Here is a 9594-nt window from a genome sequence, read left to right as displayed (position 1 = left end):
GGCCCGCTGCCTGGGGACTGGCTGGGCATTGGCTGGCGGGTGGTGAGCAATTGCATCGTGCATCACTTGCTTTGTATATTCTTTTATTATTATTTATTATATTATTACTATTTTATTTCAATTATTAAACTGTTCTTATCTCAACCCACGAGTTTTCTCACTTTTACTCTTCCAATTCTCTCCCATCCCACCGGGGCTGGGGGAAGGGTGAGCGAGCGGCTGTGTGCTTCACAGAGCATGTAGCTTTATCTGAATATGGAACCAGGCTCAGTCCCACCACCAAACTCAGACTTGCTGCTTCCGCTTCAATCAGGTGCTCTCTCCGAAATATCTTCCTCTTTCACTCCTTAAACCTCCTGCCAATTGCTGTATTCCATATAAATTAACTTCTCAGATTTTTGGAATTTTTTTTACCTTATTTCATCTCCCTCCACTTGTTCTCCCTTTCCCAGATTCTGACTCATGTTGACAGTTGGGAAACAAGCTCAAGTCACCTCCAGTGGGTTAGAGGCATTCCAGACTGGAGCATCATGTTCATTCTTATCTATAAATAACTTCACTTGTTTCTCCATGAAGTTTTAAAATTACTTTAAAAATGTTTCTTGTTTCTCCAGAAAGATGGTGAATACCATACACTAAATGATCAAGACCTCTGCTCCTACTCGTTGTGTATTTTCATGTGTTTTTAATGCCAGAAGTAACTCATAGGCTATTGGAGGTGATCAGACTGGGGGGAAAAAAAAAGGTATATTTTTCACCTGTGCAAGTTTCTTTGGTATGGATGGTTGTGTAACTAACTGCCTGAGCCACTGGTTTTGGTGGAGGGAGAGGGTGAGAAGGTGCACCCAGCATGGCCCACCTGTAGCACCATGAACTTGAATCTGTTGTGAAACAGTGTTCTCATCTATGGATTTGTAGTTGGCTCGAGCCAGTACAACTGCACGTGTCTGCCCAAAGGTATGATATGCATGGTCATCTCCTGTTTTGTTTGCTCTTGCAGTCATGCCGTTCTGTGGCCAATCAGTTGGGCTTGCTTTTGGCAGCAGTGTAGTCGGAGAGTGAGCTAAGCTGGCAGGAGCACTGGGCTAAGGGTGTAGATGTTTCATGTAGGGAGATCTGTTGGATAGCAGCTGCCTGAACAGGGTGGTCCTGCTTCTGGTGCTTCCTGTGTGCCTGCAGTAATGTTCTTCTACCTTACGGCTGGTCAGCTTAAAATGGTAAGCCAGCAGAAAAATAAAAAAACATAGAATATGATTCTGGCTTTGCCAGTTTATCTCCCTGGCCCACGTCAGGATCAGATATTCTGTCAGTGCTGGTGCAGAAGGAGTATAAAATACACAAAGGGAATGGGATCCCTACTTCTGTCACCGACTAGCTTTTGGGATGGTTTAACTGCAATGCTGAACCACTTCCTGAGAGAGATGTCTGTAAAAGTTCTGACCTCTGTGTTAGGAAGGCATCTCTTGAACAGGAGAGGCCATTATGTCAGTATGATCTGCTGAGTGAGAGCAGCCCAGAGATTAGTATGTTTTGGAACAAAACCTCTGTTTGAACTTCTGCATTCATCTCAGTTGGCATCCCTGCCCGTAGGATACAGAGTTATGACATGCGTCAGGTATGTCAATTCTAATTTCCCTAAGCTCTCATGTAGAGAAACAGAGCTTGCCTGGCAATGCCAGTTTGCAGAGTTTCCGCCTTCCTTGCTGCTGACTGCTTCGTGCCACCTCAGTGCACTGCCCTGTCGGTTGTGCTGGCTGAGCTGCTGTAGCGGCCTGCTCTGTTGAGCTGCTGAATTGGTCCAATTTGCAGCACTGCTCTGCAAGTAGTGCGTTGGTGTAATTGAGGGGGGCAATATATTGCAGCAGAGGGGCAAGAGTGAGTGTCTGGGAGGACAGGGCAGAGGAAACGGGGAAAACAGAACTCCTTAAGCTTGATCTCTTGCAAAAATCCTCATATTGTAAAAGTATAGTCTCATTTTCAAGACATTATTCTTTGTATTTCCTTACTATGAAGAGGGGCAGATGCCAGATGCCAGCTTGCGTGAGCAACAAAGAGAAGGACTCAGATAACTGCAAAGGACAGAGGGACCCACCCCTGATACTTCCTGGGGAAAGGGTCCTAATCACCCCCAGAATGCCAAGTCCCTTTTTGTAGGTCAGCTCTGAAAGGAGGAAGGAGGAGATGATAGAAAGGAGTTTGCGGACATCCAGAGCAGCAGAGACCCCCAGCTTCCAACTCCCCAGGGAGAACTTAGGTTCTTCTTCAGTGGGTTTTGCAGATCCCCACTTACAGCGAGCCGTGGCAGGAGGTCAGCCTCATGAGGGGAACTCAAGGATTCAGATACCCATGCCCATGGAAAGACTGAGGCTCCTCAGTGTACATATACAGTAAATCATAGTAACACCTTGATGATCATCTCTGCACTTGAATCCTGTTACTGTGGTTAGTGCTTCTTCTATGCACTTTTCCCCTTGTCCCCATCACATTGTTCTGCCCTTCTCAATTTTCATCTTGTAGTCTTTTTGCATGCCTTCTCTTCAGCAGTCTTTGTTTCCTACCTTTCCTGAATAGATTCCTACATACAATTTATTTCAAATTATTGTGGACACCGTCTGAAGTTTTCTGCAATGTTCGTTACAGTTTTCTCACAATAAAAGCCTTTGACAAAATGGTAGACTTTAGAAAAACAATTTTTTTTGTTTTGTTTGCTTGTTTAAATTTTTAGACTTGTTGAACAGGTTCAGTGGGCACTGTGTGTCTTTGGGATACCCAGCTTGTGGAACCTGTCAGGAGAAGAAGGGGCTTGGCTACTTAGTCTGTTTGTGCCCATGTAATTTGTTTAGTTTATTTAAACTGGTATCAGAAGGTTAAGTCTTGTGAGTTTGGATTTTTAACTTTGTTCTTCTAAGGGTATATTTGCTGCCATGTACTAGATGGGGTAGGTGTTAGGTGACTGAAGATATTTTTGCTGTAGGAGGTGGCTCTACTGTGGCAAAAGTAAAAAGTCTACCCAAGAACAGCAACTTTTTCATTTTCATGAAGGGGTAAGAAGGGGTGTGTTTGGGAATCTCTTGCTTTCAAATCTTGAATGCTCACCTTACTCTTTGACATTCATGAGCTTTTAGGATCATCTTTATAAGAATGTGATATTTGGAATTTAAAGAAACAGATCTTGACTTCTGCTGCTAACTTTTCATAGCTTGCTTCTAATACTGTTCTGGTAATATTATCTGAGATTATTCCTTAAGAATTATGTTAATAATGAATGCATACAGTACACAGTGAGCAGATCTGTTTCTCTCAATCTTTTTAGAGTTGAAACTCTTGAAGTTGAGGAAAAAAATAATTTACAGGAAGTGGCAGTAAAATTTCACATTATTTCTGAGTGTGGAGTCCCACCAGTAGCTCAACCTGACCTAACCCCATGTCATGTCACTGAAGGGAATAGTCCCGCTTTCTCCCCTGGCTGTGCAGTCCTGCCTTCTATAATAGCTCCTACCGGATTCTTAATTCTCTGGTTAAATGTATGAGGTATTTGCTATTAAAACAGAGATTGCCTTTCATTAAAATAAGCTGCAAAGTGAATTGAAAGACTTGTATACTTTTTACAGATTACTGACAGATGAGAGGAACAGAATTGCACAGCTGCAAAACTTAAAAAATTTGAAAGACCAGTAAATGCCAGAAAATGAGTTGTCAGACTTGTCTTCTGGTCTCCCATCTGTTGTGTTTGCTAAACCTTGATTTCAAAATTACATGTTATGATGTGTCTGAGTAAAAACTGCTGCCTGTTTGCAAGGGGTGGAACTTTTGAAAAATTGGGACCCTGGTTACCGGGAAAACCCAACATACCTTTGTCCCCAGAAAACCTAAATGTTCAGGCCACTCAGTGGTTAAACACCTGTGATATGTCATTTGTGAGGCTAGTATGCCGAATCAAAAAGTCAAATGAAAAATACTTTCAAGCTAAACAAATGGAGTTGGAAAGTTGTCTTATAAGGGAATACAGGAAATCATTAACCCTGAAGATGAGCTTCATGGAGCTGTTATAATTTAAAGATGCAAGGTAATCTAGTATGATTTCTTTCTTGTTCCCTTCAGTAATAACAGGAAATAAAAGAGGAACTAAAGTTATAAACATAGACTAATGTAAGTTAAGATGTATTTGATTAAATAAGAGCTAATCTAGTACTGTATTTTTATATGGCTCTTTGAAAAAGCAATACTTATTTGAGAGTATGCCCTTTTCAAGTTTTTAAATAAATATTCATAACCACTGCAGGAATTCTGCCTGAGTGTGCCTGTGGTAAGAACATGGAGAAAAGGCTTTTGTAATAATAAGGCAAAATCCCCAGCTGCATTTGCTTTCCCCTCTGTCCTATGTATTTAATCCTGTTTCATAACAAGCTGCTGTGACTTATTTGAGGTATTAGTCTCCCAAATAATTCTCATCAAAGTTTTGGTCTAATAACTGTTTTGTTTATATATATCTTTAATTGTCAGAAATAGTGTGTACCATAGACATGTGAGGTACTTTTTAAAAGTAATTAATGGAAACTTGCTTTCAAATAAATGGGAACCTTTTATCTATTTCCTGTAAGTTCGCCCTTTGTTTTATTTATCTTAATAAAAATATGTTAGCTAGCTGTGAAATACCTGGATTTTTCATAGAAGGGATTGAGAAAAGATTTTAAACAAAGTCTTTTGGGCACGATAATTTTCCTGCTGCTCAAGTATCTGAATTAGAATTTGTTAAATGAGATAAATCCTACAATTATAGCAGAGTGTAATCTCATATTGGTCCATATTAGAAGTACTTAGTACAAAGTAATGGCAATATAAGAATCTTTTTGTGTGTTCTATACCTGTATTAAATAATTCCCTGTCTAGACAAGCCCTGTAACTAGTTTAGTGGCCATTTGGTAGTCTGTGGGCCACAGGTGGGTTTGGTAGGATTAGGTTTTTATAGATGACTTTGCATTTCTCCTGGTGGGGAAAATTAAGGAACAAGTCTAACCAATTCTCTATTCTTTTTACATTTGTCACTTTGAGAATCAGCATTTCATTGCCTGTGCTTTATTCTGTGTCTCTGTATATTCTCTTATTTCTGTTCCCTTACACCTTATTTTACTGCCTTTCTGATTTTCCTCTTTGCCCCTTATTTGTGTGCCTTTGCCTGGATTGCCTTTTTGCAGAATACCTATGAATTATTACCAAATAATTCTGATGAATTTGTGGTAATATTTAAAATAGAGTATTTGTGTTCCAAGATCATTTGAAATGCTTTATAAACATCAGAAGCATACTCAGATTGCCTTGAAAAATGCGTGTATGCTGGCGTTTGTCGGTATAGGCTTGTGACTGGTTGTGTGAAATGCTAAATATCTTTACTGCTTTTAAGATGGATTTTTATAAATCCATGAAAGAATTAGTAATGTAGGGTCTCTATAGTAGCAAGGGGCTTAGCTTGTAGGACAGAGGGATGTTGAACAGAAGTAAAAGGACGTTCTCTCTTGTTGTTGGATTCTTTCAATATTTTGCTGACTCAAGCTCTCACTGCAGCAGGAGTTTCTGTTGGTGCAGGTTTGCTTCTGTAGGAAAAGGTGTGATCTGTAGAAGATCTGTAGAAGACACAGGTCTGCCAGTGTCAGTCTGAAGCAGCCGTTACGACGACATCGCTGCCTCCAGAGCTGCCTGTTCCTCAGGAGACTCTCTCCTCTGTCCGTTTTTCTCACAGTTCCTCATTTCAGTGCCACGTTCTGTATTTATAAAGCAGTGCTGCATCCCCAGCTCCGTTTCCCCATGCACCAAATGAAGCATGCTTGCCTGAGCCACTGTTCTGTCACCTTGGAAAAAGGAGAAGGAGAGAAGTCTTAGTGGTGGTCTGCAGTGGAGAGTGCGTTTTGAACAGGGCCTTGCATTCAGTAGATCCCAAGAGCTACCCTGAGGTTTTGCATATGCAGGGTCAGAGCTGTTCCTTCGTTTGGTGAACTGATAAATTTAGAAGCCGCCCTGCAGGTGACCCAATGTGCATGTGAATTTTGCACTCCACGATGTTCAATGCTTGCTCTTGTTAATGTGACTGAGCGCATTTAAGTGTGCAGTGAGCGCACTGGGATTCACAGAAGAGGAAGGGTCGGACTCTGCTGTGTGCACTTCTACCTTTCCTCTGCCGGGTGAGAGGAACTGCAAAAAAGTTTCACCTCAGTGATGAATTGTATTATGAAGCTTTTTCAGGACATACGTTTCCTTTGGAATGTACTTTAGCTGGCAAATTAAGTGGTTTTTCAAGTAAATGCTCATGCAGCTATCTCTGTAAAAGCACATACACTTTTTTTATGCACACGAATTTTTTTTTTAATAATGGTTGTCCTTTATGACTGCATTTGCATGCATTACTGCCTGTGGTTCTGTGTGAGAGCATTAAAAAAATCAAATAACCATTATTTCCTACACGTCCTTTTTTGTTGGTAGCAAGATACATTCCAGTTATTGCTAAACCTACTTCTTGCTCAGATTATAAATGATGTTTTTCAACAAGTGTGATGAAAAAAACTTACTTATGCCCATCTAAATGATGATCCCAGTGAAAAAAAGAAACCTATCAATTTTCCTGTGTGGGAAAGCATTTTCTGGCACGTGTCAGACTTTGAATCTTCAAGATTTTAATGCAGCTCGATGGAAAAGATTTAATCTTTCACACAGGATGGACAGTAGAAGTCTCCTCTACCTACAGGAGAACAGTAATTCTAACTACCTTTTTCAGAAGACCTTTTCCTACAAGGTCTATAGCAAGGACACTAAGCTCCAGATATCCTTGAACCTTTTAATAGCATGGTTATGGAGTTGCATATGATTATACTGAGGATAGCATGGTTATGGAGTTGCATATGATTATATTGAGGACCAAATGAGATAAATGGACATCAGCAAGTATACACATTTATTTACTGAAGAAAAACTGCATAGACTGGGGTTGGCAGAAATCTCCTGGATATTTATAAGCTCTCCATTGGTGACTTTGGCTTTGCTTGTGTATGCTGTCTCAGTAAACATCTCAAATGTTTAGGCTAACTTGCACATTGTGAAGCAAATGCAAAGGTACCTCTTGGGGGATGGATGCCAAACTGTTTCAGGACAAAGCTTTTAAGCAGTGCAACCAGAAGAAGAGATCTGGTGTTCATCCTCAACCTCATGTCTGTGGCCGAGATAAGTAAAGGTAAATGCTGGAAGCATTTAGAGAAGGAGAGGTTAGCAAATTTTCAGAGGTAGTGTTGTAGATTGTCTTTTTTTTTCTCCAGTCTATGACATTGGAAATTTAATAGGAATTGGAAGATGCTGCCTTTCAGAGAAACAAGCAGATTTGCTGTTGAGAAGTATCTTGCCTGTGTACACGCAGTAATGTCTTCCTGAGTTTAGACTGGGGAAAGCCAGGAGCTGGACTATGCTCTATTCACAGATATCTCTCCAACTTGTTTTGTGTACCAGCTCCCAACCATATGCACTTCTTGATTTGTTGCCTTTCGGTCACCATGTTGTAAATTGCTGAACCCTGTTTTATAGGTTTCCTTTAACCTCTGGGATCATAGACTGATTCAGGGTGGAAAGGACAGTAACATGTCATATAGTCCACCCTCATGCTGAAAGCAGGGTCAGCACTAGATCCAAACCATGTTGCTTGGAGCTCTGTCCCCTTTGGTCTTGAAAGCCTCCATGGGTGGAGATTCCACAGCTTACCTGGACAATCTGTTCCCATGCTTAAGTATCCTTAAGTCTCAGTTTGCTCCGTCTCCCTTTGGAGACTGTCCTTCAAATCACTCTTACATCAGCAACTTGAAGGTCAAGTACTTGTAACTTGCTCATTGTCTTGACAAAATGGCGCTAAAGAGTCACTGAAAATCTTTTCTTTGTCTGGTGTCAGACCTTCATCCAACTTTCAGTCTGCTGTTCATCCCAAATCTGTTCCCTGCACTGCCTGTACTGTAGTGACTCACATTAAGACTACTTCATTAGCTGCCGTTGTAGCCTAGGCTTTTAAAATGCCAAACTGTAGTTGTATCATCAAAGATGATCCAAATGCATCTTGCTGAATTATCAGGTGGTGGTTCTAAACATCACGGCATAATCTATCAGGGTAATTTAGCAACCACTGCATATCAGGTTCTTGCTTCTGATCCATTTTTTAGTGCATTTTTCATCATATTGTAAATTACAGTTATTGGTGATATTTCGGTTGTTCTATTCTCTGTTTAGTGAAATACTTAGCTATCCTGCTTCATCTGATGGAGCAAAAGGTAGCAAAAGGTCCTTACACTGATGGATGCTGCTGTTTTCGTGGGTGATTAATGTGTGTTCTTACAGTATACCACCTTTCTGAATACCATTGATTCTTTTCTTCAAAACAGCATCTTCATCAAAACATTTCTGACTTCTTTGTTATCTGAAAATTGCAACTGTTAATAATCTGAAAATGGTGTTTTCCTCATTTAATGCAGTCAAAAGAGAGATTAAGGGACAGGTTATAACACAGAATTTTTCAAATTATTCTTCAAAAATCTTCACCAAAAAATCACTACTAGTCTAAGCTTTGAGAACCCCAGCACTTTTCTGGAATCTTAATGCTAATTGCAAAGCTTTTTCTATTTTCTTTTTTTAATATTTCTGCTCTGGAAAAGTTATATATAAATCTTGAAACGAACATAGAGCCTCTGTCTCTATTATCGGTAAGGCATTTTTGCAGGTTGCCATCAGAGTCAGGACTTGAGAAGGAGCCAAACTGGTGCGGGGTCAGTTCGAGTATTCCTCTGTCACGTTTCTGGGACTGCAGGTGTGTGTCAGAGAAAATGCGCTGTACCGAGGTTGGGCGTGTGAGTCTTACTGGCTTTGCTTTAGCACAGGCCATGCCACTGAAATGTTTGTACCATGTTCTCCATTTCTGTGGGCTTCAGGAAAGCATTTTAGTATAGACACACTGATGGACCCAAACTGTTATACCCTCTGAAAAGTTGTAGTACTAAGCCTGCAACTGCCTGATTAGGTCTGCACATGCCACCTCTTGGAAGATGCTGGACTGGGGTTTGAAAGCTTTGGTAAGCCAAGCTACTTCATCTGTTTGGGCACATTCGCTGTACCATCTTGTTGCATGTTCTGTAGCATTGTTATTGTCTGGGATTTTCCACTACCCAGGGTACTTTCATTCTCTCGTTACAGAAGATAATGGAGAGTTGATTGTATTCAGATCTTATTTACAGAGTATGTTAAGGATATTTGGGATAATTGAATGTGATAGGTGAGTAACAAGTCCTTGATACTGAACTCTTATGTGGAGGCCCAAGCAGATATAATAGTATAGATCAGGTTTATGGGTCAGTTGTGTATATGAGAACTAAGCAGTGTTTGTGGTACAGCTAGGAAATAGTTGAAAGTGACTTGGTTTTGTTTTGGTTTTGTTTTAATAGAAGAGGAAGCATTGCAATACAAATTTATTACTGAGTTGAACCAGAGATGGAAGGAAGATGAGGAAGGCAGGGCTTTGGGGGAAGAGAGTGATGAGGCTTGATGCATTTTTTTGAAATTTCTTTTAAAATTTGCTGT

At 40.4% G+C, this 9594-nt stretch overlaps 1 protein-coding gene across 3 annotated transcripts in view; it reads left to right on the top strand.

The window, feature by feature from the left end:
* The window catches only part of FAM135A (family with sequence similarity 135, member A), a 79068-nt gene that overhangs the window by 14889 nt on the left and 54585 nt on the right, over positions 1 to 9594 (top strand). Inside the window, exon 1 of one of the 3 annotated variants that reach the window (XM_009333159.1) lies at positions 679 to 745. The exons of the other annotated variants lie outside the window; for them this stretch is intronic. The gene's annotated coding sequence lies outside the window, so the exon portion shown is untranslated. Of the gene's footprint in view, positions 1 to 678; positions 746 to 9594 lie in introns of those variants that run through there. 3 annotated transcript variants of the gene reach the window in all.

This window comes from Pygoscelis adeliae, unplaced genomic scaffold, assembly GCF_000699105.1.
Source record: "Pygoscelis adeliae isolate BGI_AS28 unplaced genomic scaffold, ASM69910v1 Scaffold57, whole genome shotgun sequence".
Taxonomy (NCBI): Eukaryota; Metazoa; Chordata; class Aves; order Sphenisciformes; family Spheniscidae; genus Pygoscelis; species Pygoscelis adeliae.
Note: the sequence above shows the minus strand (reverse complement) of the source record. Positions and strands in the feature narration are given on the sequence as shown.